This window comes from Mesoplodon mirus (genome assembly GCF_964341445.2).
Source record: "Mesoplodon mirus genome assembly, chromosome: 3".
Taxonomy (NCBI): Eukaryota; Metazoa; Chordata; class Mammalia; order Artiodactyla; family Ziphiidae; genus Mesoplodon; species Mesoplodon mirus.
Window position 1 is genome coordinate 103,674,523 of NC_138978.1, and position 13,119 is coordinate 103,687,641.

The following is a 13,119-nucleotide window of genomic DNA, read 5'->3' on the forward strand; positions in this document are numbered from 1 at the left end:
TATAGCAGCCCTAGGACACTAACACAGGGCCAGATTACAAGAGGCTGGGTCATAGCCACCGCAATCAGAGAAGAAAAAGAAATAAAAGGAATACAAATTGGAAAAGAAGAAGTAAAACTGTCACTGTTTGCAGATGACATGATACTATACATAGAGAATCCTAAAGATGCCACCAGAAAACTACTAGAGCTAATCAATGAATCTGGTAAAGTTGCAGGATACAAAATTAATGCACAGAAATCTCTTGCATTCCTTTACACTAACAACGAAAGATCAGAAAGAGAAATTAAGGAAACAATCTCATACACCATTGCAACAAAAAGAATAAAATACCTAGGAATAAACCTACCTAAGGAGGTAAAAGACCTGTACTCAGAAAACTATAAGACACTGATGAAAGAAATCAAAGATGACACAAACAGATGGAGAGATATACCATGTTCTTGGATTGGAAGAATCAATATTGTGAAATGACTATACTACCCAAAGCAATCTACAGATTCAATGCAATCCCTATCAAATTACCAATGGCATTTTTTACAGAACTAGAAGAAAAAATCTTAAAATTTGTATGGAGACACAAGAGACCCCGAATAGCCAAAGCAGTCTTGAGGGAAAAAAATGGAGCTGGAGGAATCAGGCTCCCAGATTTCAAACTATCCTACAAAGCTGCAGTAACCAAGACAATATGGTACTGGCACAAAAACAGAAATATAGATCAATGGAACAGGATAGAAAACCCAGAGATAAACCCACACACCTATGGTCAACTAATCTATGACAAAGGAGGCAAGGATATACAATGGAGAAAAGGCAGTCTCTTCAATAAGTGGTGCTGGGAAAACTGGACAGCTACATGTAAAAGAATGAAATTAGAACACTCCCTAACTTCATACACAAAAATAAACTCAAAATGTATTAGAGACCTAAATGTAAGACCGGACACTATAAAACTCTTAGAGGAAAACATAGGAAGAACACTCTTTGACATAAATCACAGCAAGATCTTTTTTGATCCACCTCCTAGAGTAATGGAAATGAAAACAAAAATAAACAAATGGGGGCTTCCCTGGTGGCGCAGTGGTTGAGAGTCCGCCTGCCGATGCAGGGGACACGGGTTCGTGCCCCGGTCTGGGAAGATCCCACATGCCGCGGAGCGGCTGGGCCAGTGAGCCATGGCCACTGAGCCTGCGCGTCTGGAGCCTGTGCTCCGCAATGGGAGAGGCCACAACAGTGAGAGGCCCACGTACCGAAAAAAAAAAAAAAAAAAAAAAAAAAGGGACCTAATGAAACTTAAAAACTTTTGCAAAGAAAAGGAAACTACAAACAAGACGAAAAGACAACCATCAGAATGGGAGAAAATATTTGCAAATGAAGCAACGGACAAAGGATTAATCTCCAAAATATATAAACAGCTCATGCAGCTCATTATTAAGAAAACATCCCAATTGAAAAATGGGCAGAAGACCTAAATAGACATTTCTCCAAAGAAGACATACAGATGGCCAAGAAGCACACGAAAAGCTGCTCAACCTCACTAATTATTAGAGAAATGCAAATCAAAACTACAATGAGGTATCACCTCACACCAGTTACAATGGGCATCATCAGAAGATCTACAAACAACAAATGCTGGAGAGGGTGTGGAGAAAAGGGAACCCTCTTGCACTGTTGCTGGGAATGTAAATTGATACAGTCACTCTGGAGAACAGTATGGAGCTTCCTTAAAAAAACTAAAAATAGAATTACCATATGACCCAGCAATCCCACTACTGGGCATATACACAGAGAAAACCATAATTCAAAAAGACACACGCACCCCAATGTTCATTGCAGCACTATTTACAATAGCCAGGTCATGGAAGCAACCTAAATGCCCATTGACGAATGGATAAAGAAGATGGGGTACACATATACAATGGAATATTACTCAGCCATAAAAGGAACGAAATTGAGTCATTTGTTGAGATGTAGATGGATCTAGAGACTGTCATACATAGTGAAGTAAGTCAGAAAGAGAAAAACAAATATTGTATATTAACGCATGTGTGTGGAACCTAGAAAAATGGTACAGATGAACCGGTTTGCAGGCCAGAAGTTGAGACACAGTTGTAGAGAACAAACGTATGGACACCAAGGGGGGGAAGTAGTGGGGGTGGTGGTGGGATGAACTGGGAGATTGGGATTGACATGTATACACTAATATGTATAAAATGGATAACTAATAAGAACCTGCTGTATAAAAAAATAAATAAAATAAAATTCAAAAATTAAAAAAAAAAGAATAGAAGAGGCTGGGTCAAATGGTCAATCAAGGAGCGGAGACCTAGTCAGGGAAGGGGTGAGGTCAGGAGGGGCTGGCAGACTCAGAGGGGTTGAGAGCTGAAGGTCTTGAGGAAGAATGAGGAGTTTAGGGAAAAGCTGAAAGGACAGAAAATTTGTACCCAGAGAGTGGCATCTTTGAAACTAAGGGTTCAGAGGCGAAGCAGTTCCAGGTGATTTCAGGTACTGTCAGATCAGTCTCTCTTAGATAATGAAAGCTAACTGATAAATTCACCCTAAACTGCAAGGCAGTTTACTCTACCTCGAGTCTGCATTTTAAATCCAAGGCCCAAAGAGAAGCCTACATTTTCTTCCAAGGAATTAGCTCTCTCCATTTTGTGGCATCTCAGCCACTGCCTGAGAGTCTGTGTGCTCTAGGAGGAGGGCATGTGGGCAGGAGAGGGGGCAAGGTGCCCAAATCACAGCCCATGAGCAGATCTTCCCGGGCCTGGTCCAGACTTTCAGAGGGAGGCTCACCCTGGGGCTTACAGAAAGGTGTGCAGCTTCTGGGGACCTCTGGGACATTAGGTGGCAGAGAAAATAAAACACACTAAAATGGCAGTCAGGGTAAACCTGGACCATTTGGTGAAATTCAGAGGGAAAAACCCCAAGCAGAATCTGAAGGCAATTAAGTGACCCCTCTAGTGCATGCCAGAGAAGTGTGTTGCCCGGGGGCCAGGAATCACTCAGTCAAACAACAAAAGCCCAAAGAGAAACAGAGGACCAGTACCTCCTCCTCTTACACGCGAAGTGTAGCTCCTCCTCCTGTTTCCTGCCATGTGCCCTCTGCCCCCAGCTTTTGGCACTGCCAGCTGTCTGCAGTGCAGCCCTCCTCCCCCAGGACTCAACATGGATGGATCCTCTCTCCTCCCATGCTCTCTGGCTCTGGTCTTGGCTGTTCCCTATCACTCCCTCCCAGGAGCTTCCTAGAGGAGCTGCAGGGGCCTCTCTCCACCTCCTCCAGACATGACCCCCTAATGTGTAAACAGGAAAGAATGTTTGTTCTGAGTGGGAAGCAGAGGGGCAATGCTGAATCGACACTGCCTTCCATGGACGGTGCCTGGGCCGAGAGGGCTCTGACTTTGTGCCCACCTCTTAAGCCCCTGTGCAGTCCCGCGCGGGCCCTTCTATTTGCCCCCCAGGAGTGCCAGGGGCATAACCCCACACCACCATGTCTTCACATGCTCTACCTCCAGCCCACCCTCCTCCCCCTGCCATGTCCTGGGCCCCCCTTCCTCCTCAAACTCTCCAAATCCACCATGTGGGAGGGATGAGTTGGGGGCAGAGGCAATTTAGCTTTCACAGCCCAGTGCCAGGATCAGCTAAGCACTACTCCAAGGACCATGTTTTTCAGAACGGAAATGTAATCAACGGAGGCATTTTTCTCCCAGGAGATAGCTGAACTCCCAGAGCATCACGTTCATCTTCTCTTGGTACACACACCACTGGGGAGAAATCAGGCTTCTTCCCTTCTCCCCGAGCTTCTCCCCATTCAGTTATGGGAATGCTGACTTTTAACCAGCTCCCCCATGTGAGGAAAGCCAGAGGCTAGGGACCTGGGAAGGCAAAATGGCAGAATATGTCAAAGAGTGGTGACCGTTTTCAGGACCTAAGCTGTCTGGTATGGCATGGAGGGGGTGATTATCTTGAGTCACCACTGGTGAAATAGTTTTTGAGCTGTGAAGGGAAACACTGCAGAGTAAAGCAGAGAACCAGTAACTGATTTAGAAACCAGGAGTTCTTGTCCTCACATCATTGCCTTGCTGTGCAGGTTCGGCAAGTCCTTTACCCTCCAGTTAAGAGAGAACCTCTAGTTGAAGCCCACATACTAACGATGAGGAAGTGGAAAGGCTGAGCTGCCCCAAACTGCAGTTCCAGATGGACAGAGGCAAGGACAATATCAGGAGCCTGCCTCCAGGGCCTGCCCACTGTCCTGCCCATCACTAATTCGTCTGGGAAAGCCCTGGACCTATCTGATCCGCAAAGAAGCCGTTGGCCTTCCTTCCAAGTAGACCAAGAGGAGCAGCCTCAGATGGACATTAGGAGACTTGGTCAGGCACCAGCAGGAAACAAAAAGACACTTAACTGGGATGATGAAAGTAAGTGATGAAGGGACCATTTGCAGGGGTGTGACAGCATTAAGGGACTCAACAAGGAATGTTGAGGCAGCTGGAGACGAGCAACAGCAGGAAGCTGTTCCCACCCCCAAGACTGAAATAGTGTTCTCAGGGACCCAGGGAGAGCTGGAGTCATGCGAGGAGGGGGAGCTGTAGGATCAAAGCAAGGGAGGGAGAGAGCAAGCGGAACAAATACGCTGATCTTTCTCGGATGGCTTCTGATCTCCTCCTGAAGCTTCCTGTTCATCTAACCCAAAGTGGAAGGCAGAGGGCAAGGAGCCCTGTGATGCCATCCATAGAGGTGAGTCTCCTGAAGCACAGAGGGAGCCTTGGGTTGGGAACAAAGTGCAATCACAAAGCCTGCAGAGAGGGCGTTGTAGATGGTACACTCCAGTAGAAAGCCAGGAGTGAAGATGATTCCTCATTTTACTGCTTGTAGCTGTATGATCTTGGGCAAGTCCCTGCACTCTCTGAGCTTGATTTTCTCCTTGGAGCTAATTATACCCTCTTAATGGAGTGGTTGTGAGGATTAAATGAGGTGCTTGTGTAAAAACATCAACAATATACTAGGTGTTTATCAGGGTCAGTTTCCCTTCTCTTCAGAGTCCCCCTTCCAACCTCTGCCAAATCAGAGGCTCTAGGGTAGAGTGGAATGGAGAAAATATATAGGCTTCAGATTTGGACACTGGCTCCACAGCTCCCAGCTGTATGACCTTGGGCAAGTCATTTATCTTCTCTAACTTTGTTTTCTTAGTAGTAAAAAAAAAAAAGCAATATCCAGCTCATAAGGTTGTTGTGAGGATTAGAAATTATTTAAGGCATCTGGTAAGGTATTGGGTTCATGGTAGATGGGCCCTGGAGTCAGACTAATTCAAATCCGATGTCCCTACTTGTTAACCGTGTGACCCTGGACAAGTTTTTGGATCTGTCTGAACCTGTTTCTTTATCTATAAAATGGGAATAATAAGAGTACCTTTCTCTAAGAGTTGTGATAATGAAATGTAGTAATGGGCATACAACTTACCAAACAGTCTGCCCTCAAAAATTTGCTATTGTTCTTGTTACTGATGTCACTCTTGGAATGTTTCTTTCCCCAGTCAAGCATCCAACCTATCTATCTACTCAGACCCCAAGGTCTTTACTGGAGTAAAGCAAGTAGGGATTGCAGGGGAGGGGAGACAAACAGCTCAACTAGAGGGTTCAGGGCAGGAGGAAGGCTTGGTCTGATTAGCAAATGCCCTTGCCTACAACACACATACAGACACGAGGTTCGGTTCAGCACTCAGCCTGTAACTCTCCCTGACGGGTCACCCAGAGAACAGGAAGGACTGTCCTGCCCACCTCAGATCTCCTGACGCCTTGTCATGACTCTGGCTGGCTTTCAGCTGGATGAAAACAGAGGGAAAGGGATTGTACGGTATGACTAGACCTGGAACTGTATCCCCCCCAATAATAATTTGCTGAACACTTACTATGTACTAGGCACCATTGGAGACAATGTAATTAGCCCTCGTCTGTTTCACCAATATTGTGAAATTAGTGTTGTTGGCATAGTAATGTTAGTAATATTGGAAGTTGAAGCCCAGGGAGGTTAGGGAACTTGGCCAGCATCACATGGACAATAATTGAGAGAGTCCTCATTTGAAATCAGGTCTGACTGTTCCCAAAGCCCAAGCTTGGGCAGCTGTGTCAGGTGGCCTCCCGGAAGAATGGTCCATGTGTTGAACATCAGTGGAGGGGGTTGGGAAGAGGATGGGAAGACAGGGGTGAGGAATGAGCCTGGGACAGATGTGAGCAGTGTGGTCTGCCCCCTCTGGTCATTCCCCTAGGAGGGTTGGATACTGAGGACCTCTGGAGCACCTTCCCCTCTGATACCCTGTGAGCCAGACCCTAACTACCAGGACCCTGGAGAGGAGAGAGAGCCTGTTTCCCAGGCTCCAGACTTTGCCTCCTTTCCTCCTCCCCATCTCAGTCCTTTGGGCCCTTGATCACTTTTCCTACCCTGAGCTGCAGAAAGCCACGTAGCTAATGACTTCCTATGCTAATCATTTTTGAGCTGTCCCAGAGGATGCCTGGAGAGTAAGGGTGGGCTTTCAGACAGTAGTGGGGGGAACACTTTCTTACGTCACACTCCCACATGCTTTTGAGCACTTACTCTGCCGGCCTATCAGGCTGGTCTGCGGTCTCGGGTGCTGGCTGACCGACCAAAGCATTGTGGGGAGGGACGGCCGGGCCCCTACAACCTCAGTCTGCCTCTTCAGAGCACGGGTGCACTTCTTGGGATCTCTGTAGCCAGTACAATAGGAGAGAAGCAGAGGGACACCAGCGTAGTGAAAGGGCCCGGCTATGGAGTTGCTTGGGAGGGGGAAGCACATGCCCTCTGCCCTTCAGAACTGGACCCCAAGGCTGTGTTCTAATTCACTGGTTTCTTCACTGATTCCACAATCAGCTGTGGAGCGCTTGCTTTGGTATGAGCTCTACACGGGCCGAATCCGACAGCATCCTGCCCTCAAATTGCTTAAATCTAGTAGGAGCGATAAAACGTGTATATGCCAAAAAACGCCAAAGCATGAAAGGTTAAGCATGACAGGTTATCCCAACCTGTCTTTGGCGTTCATGAGAGTTACAAGGCTTTAGAGGAGGGAGATACAGCTGGTAGCGGGAGGTGGGGATGCTTACATAGCACTTACCCTGTGCCAGTCAGTGTTCTAAGTGCTTTGCATATATTCACTCCTTTGATCCTCACAACTAACCTGCCATTTTACAGATGAGGAAACAGGCATGGAGAGGCTGAGTAACTTTCCCAAGGGCCCAAAACTGGTAAGTGGATTTGATCAGGTTGTGTGGTACTCTTAACCCCTAGGTTATTCTGCCTGCTCCTGCCCTGCCCTCATGTCTCACCGCCTGATTGTTAAAACACAGTAATAGAAATGAGCACTGATGTCTTCACCGCCCTTATATTCAGTGTTAAAAATCACTGTATCTGCGGGCATGTTCCTATGTGTTATTGCTGGATTATAAGCTACAAAGAATCTCATTCAGCTACACTTATTGAGTGTCTGCCAAGAGCCAGACACTGTTGTAGCTGCTTTGCATATTCTAGGTCAATTTACTTCTTGCAACAGCCTTGGGAAATAGTGGCAATTTCCCCTGTTTCCCAGAGCAGGAAAATGGAAGACAGACAAGAAAGAGACTTGCTGCTTGTGGAACTAAGCTTTGGGTACACTTCTTTTAACACCAACTTACTGCTTTTAATTTAAAGATTAACATTAATACTGTTGATCTTTATGACATGGAACCCCATTCAGCCTAGCCTAGAATGAGTATCCTTTTCATTTGTTTTTGTTTGTTTGTTTTTGCATGTGAGGTAGGCCTTTTTTTTTTATTTTTATTTTTTAGAACTAGCACCTTAACTCTTAACATTAAAGAGCGTGGAACATGGGCTTTGGGTTTGGCTTTTTTTTTTTTTTTTTTTTTTTTCCGTACGCGGGCCTCTCACTGCTGTGGCCTCTCCCGTTGCGGAGCACAGGCTCCGGATGCGCAGGCTCAGCGGCCATGGCTCACGGGCCCAGCCGCTCCGCGGCATATGGGATCCTCCCAGACCGGGGCACGAACCCGTATCCCCTGCATCGGCAGGCGGACTCTCAACCACTGCGCCACCAGGGAGGCCCGGGTTTGGCTTTGAGTTCAAGTTTTCTGACTGTTACTTTACGTATGTAAACTTGGGAAAATCTCAAATCTCTGAACCTCAGTTTCCTCATCTAGAAAATGGGGATTATAATAACCAACCCTCACCACAAGGGTATTGTGAGGATTACATTCAATAGCATACAGAAAGTGCCAAGAACTGTGTATGGCACCCAGTGAGTGGTAGCTCTTCTTTATGGAGAGCCACACAGCATGGGTCCAATAAACACATATTGGGGTAAGGGGTTTTACATAGTAACCTAACACCTATTTTCATTTCATCCTGTCAGTAACCTTGTGAGACAGATGTTCCCATTTCAGAGATAGATAGCCCACAAATAGTAACTAGCAGAGCAGACTTTCAAATGCATGACTCAGGACTCTCCAACCCAGGGCCCTCCCTGCCTTCTGTCATCTGTACCATGGGGACAATGGCCACGTAGATGGTAGTCCTACCATCCAGGGGAAGGCTGGGAGATTCCTATGATAGGATAAGTACCCAGAGATGCTTTATAAACAAAAGGTCCACAAAACACCAGTGGTGATCATATGGATTCTCCTCCCTGATGCGAAGAGAGATTAGTGCCTCTAAGGCACATTTACCAAGGTGTGTTCCCAGACATGTCAATCCCATGAGGGGTTTCAAGAAAAAAAAAAAGGGTTTCTTGGCCAAATTTGTTTGGCTGTGGCCAGTCCAGCCTCATAGAAAGCCATCTATTTTGCTTATAAGTCCTGGCAGAAAAATTCCTAGATCTTCAGCTTAATTAGAAATTCTCTATCTGTAATCTGGCTGTTGGGTCCAGGTGTATGGTAGTTTGAGTGAAAGTTTATTGGTTAAGCTATTGATGACAGTGCACCACCCCCTGGTGCTGGGAGGAGATAAGACTCTGAGAGCTCCCTTCACCTACTGGGAGTCCCATCTGGCGTTAGCTGTGTGAGCCCCGTGATCCAGAGTGCATCTTTGTGAGGTTGGCTTTACTTGCTGACCTTACCCTAGTCTTTGCCCTAACCAGTTGCCTTCTATCCTTTACCTGATATAGTAGATGTCTTCTACCATCCTGAGTACCTGTCTTAGGGTCCTGTGTCCATGGGGATCCTAATCCATGGGGATCTTAGACTCCCACATCTTTTAACTTGGAAAATCACAATGTACATGAACACATTAAGGGCTCTAAGAAATGTTTTAGTTGATCATGGGTCTCTTTATCCTATAACACCTATTAATATCCTACAACCCACCTTGGGAAACGTTGTCCTCATGGAAGAGATCCCAAGTACCATTGTCTTAATGGAAGAGATCCCAAGTTTCAAAAACCCCTTAACGAGCCTCCATCTCTGAGTAATCAATAAAAAGGCATTAAGGCTTACCATGGGCAAGGTCCTGAGGGAGAACGTGGAGAGCATGGGAGGCTGCAGAGCTGTACTTAGTCCCAGAGCCCACTCTCAAGGAACCCACGGCATGATAGAGGGAGGTAATGCACACCACTGAGGCTCAAGGAGGATGAGTGCAGTCTGGTGCTAAAGACCGAGTAAGTGAAAAAATATTCCAATGAATGGATTAAGAAGATGTGGTGTATATCTATATCATATCTAGATCTACACACACACACACACACACACACAGTGGAGTACTACTCAGTCATAAAGAGGATGGGGTCTTGCCCTTTGCAGCGGCATGAATGGATGTTGGGGGTATTGGTGCTAGGTGAAGTGGGTCGGATGTAGCAAGACAAATACCATATACGATTTCACTCATATGTGGAATAAAAACAAACAGGCAAACAAAGAAACAAAATAAATGAACAAACCAAGCCAAACCAAACAGGTAGATACAGAGAACAACATAGTGGTGATTGGAGGGTAAGGGACAGCAGGGAGGGCAAAATGGCTAAAGGGGATCAACTGCATGTGACGAATGGAAACTAAATATTTGGTGGGGAGTACACTGAAGTGTATACAGAAGTAGAAATATAAGGTTGTACATATGAAACTTACATAATGTTATAAACCAATATTACCTCAATTAAAAAACAAATTTAAAAAAACCTTCCAGAAAAATAAATAAATAAAGACCATGCAAGAAGGGCCCTGGCCGTGCTCTAAGAGATGCACACGGGGACGAGGTCAGGAGAGAAAAGGAATTGGGTGGCAAACTGGTAAAGGTCCAGGCACCATGGGTGCTCCTTCAGAGAAGAAGAGGAAAGGCAACCCAGCTTGGAAACAAAGAAAGCAATCCCAAGTGAGGCTGAGAACCCGGCCAGGTACGCCATCAGGTGTGGAGGAGGAAACTTGGCAGGGCCCCGGCTGAGCGAGTGGCAGAGTGGTGGAAGAGCAGCCACCGCCAAAGCCCTGCACAGAAGGAGCATCCACGAATAAGATGTCTTGGCTGCTCCTAGGGACGGGGGAGGCTGTGGGAAGCTGGTCCCAAGAGAGCAGTCCAGAGACGGGGGAGAGCTTGCTGGGCCCAGCTCAGAAATCTCTGACTCTAGAACCGTAAAGGGGACAGTGGGTGGGAAGAAGTGGCTTACATTGGTCTTCCCTAAGACTATCGTTTGCACTTCCCTGTAGACCAGAAAACAAAGAAGAGAATGACAACAACAAAACTTAATCTGAGCTCAGCATCATCCTGAGAGCTGAACACTGGGAGTTAATCATCCAATAAATGTTTATGGAGCATCTGCTCTGTGAAAGAAACTACACCGGCCCCACCTGGGTCTCCATCCTTCAGAAAGGAGAAGGCTGGGGTCGAGGCCACGCCTGGAAAACAACAGCTTGCAGTACCAGTCAATGCTTGAAGGGCACTTGATGAATGATATCAACCATAGATCCTGCGTTCATCCTCTCATCTGTCCATTCTGAGCCAGGACCTGCAATCTGGCTTCAGGCAGGGAGAAAGCTTCCAGGCTGATGGTCAGGGTGGGCTTCAATCCATTCTGCTAGCTGATATGAAGGAGCCCACCTGGGTGCTGGGTGCTGTGTGCTAGGGGTAGGTGCAGGATAGATAAGGAAATTAAAACTACAAAACCTCACGCAGGTGCTTTTGACAGAACCGAGGACTAATGCCGCCTGTCTAGAATTAGGAGACAAGGAATACATTACAGAGGTGGCGTGCCTGAGCAGATCTGAATGGTGATGGAGAGTGAGGGCATTTCCTGAGTAGAAGAGATATGAGTGGGCTTAGAGCTAGCTTACGGTGAACTGTGAATAATCTTGGCTATACCCAGAGGAACAGGCCTTTCATAGGACCATCACACGTCATATGTGAGCTAGAGGGGAAAATGAAGGTGAGCAGCCTGGCCTCGTGAGAGTATGGGGCTGGAGAAGGGGAAGATGTTGTGACACACCTAAGTCCTGCTAAGGAGTCCAGCCCTTACTGGGGAGTCATTGAGGGTCCACTGGAAGATGTTACACAGAGCAGGATACCTTACCTTTGCCCTTTAGAAAGAGCTTTCTGGTGCCCATTCTAAGAAGGCCTGGGAGACCTAGTGAGACCAGAGTCAGGGACTCAGGTAGGGCTTGAACCAGGACTTGAGGATGACTTCAGTTCAGGCCTGTGGAGACTGGGGCAGCCTTCAAGGTTGGAAGAAAAGTTTGGTATTGATTAAAAGATGACCCTGTGTAAGGGGGCAGGAAGCAGACCAGACCCACCTGGATTCCAGGGCCCTGCAGCCACACGGGGCTCCACCTCTCTCCCGTTATCTCCCTCTCACAACCTTCAAATACTATTTTGGGGACCAGCCCACCTTGTATCCTGTAGAGAGGTTGAAAACTAGCTCCTCCAGAGGGAGGAGAATAAAGAAAAAGAAGAGAGGAGAAAGAGCTGCTGAGAGGAGGGACAGGAATCGGTGGAGGTTCCCCCCCTCCAGCTTTGCGCCTGAGCCAAGAGGAGGGCGGGGGACGGTCTAGACTTTAGAGCAGACTCCGGGGACTCTGGTGTTGCCCAGAGCACTGGCAAGGCAGCCCTGGACCTGGGGGCCCTCTGGGACAGAGACAGACAGTCATGTCTATTGATAATGTTTGAAGTGATGACAGGATGGCAGACAGTGACAATAGGCTTGGAAGCAGAGCTAGTTCAGCTGGTCTGGGAACCAGGGGAGGGGATGTGCTAGAAAGGAACAAAGTGCTGATGATTCAAAATGCAGTTGGGGGGATGGTTGGAGGAGTGAGCGGGGGTGGTGGGTGAATAGTGGGCATCAAAGCATTTACCAATTAGACAGTCTGGGCACGGAGCAGATGAGTGGCAGATGCAATTACGTTTCCCGTCCGCGAGCTGTGAGCTGCCCCTGAGCCTCTTGCAGATGCATCAGTCGGGCCTCAATTTCTCTGACCCTCCTATCAACGAAGGAGCCGGGACTGAAGCCCAACGCCTTGAAACCAAGGACACAGAACTCAGGGTCCAAGCCCCTTCTCCATCTCCAACACTAGGACCACAAAGATTCAGTAATGCTTCCCAGCTGCCCAGCACTCTGACTGACCTCTCTCTTCCCAGACCCACAGGGATGAAAGCAAATGAAGATTTCAGAGGCTCTCATCTGCCCAAACCTGAGGGTAGACATAGACCCTCTGTCCACCCAGGGCTCAACTTAAGCCAAAGCTGGGACAGAGCCGAGGGCCCAGGAGCAGTGACAGGCAGAGCATGAGGAGACTCAGCCGAAGTTACTGACAACCCACACCCTACTTCCCTTGGGCTGAAACCATGCCTGTGCTGTCCAACTCAGTAGCTGCTAGCCGCCTGTGTCTATTTTCATTTAAATTAATTAAAATTGAATACGATTCAAAATTTAGTTCCTCAGTTCTGCTAGCCACATTTCAAGTGCTCTGTAACCACATGAAGCTAGTGGTTACTATGTTAGACAGACAGACAGAAAACACTTTCATCATGGCAGAAAGTTCTGTTGGATAGCTCGGGACACCCAAAAGTAACAACATTAGCGTAAAAATGAAAAGCCACAGCCTATACCCTGTACAGAAGAGGGTTCTTTGGCTCCGTGTC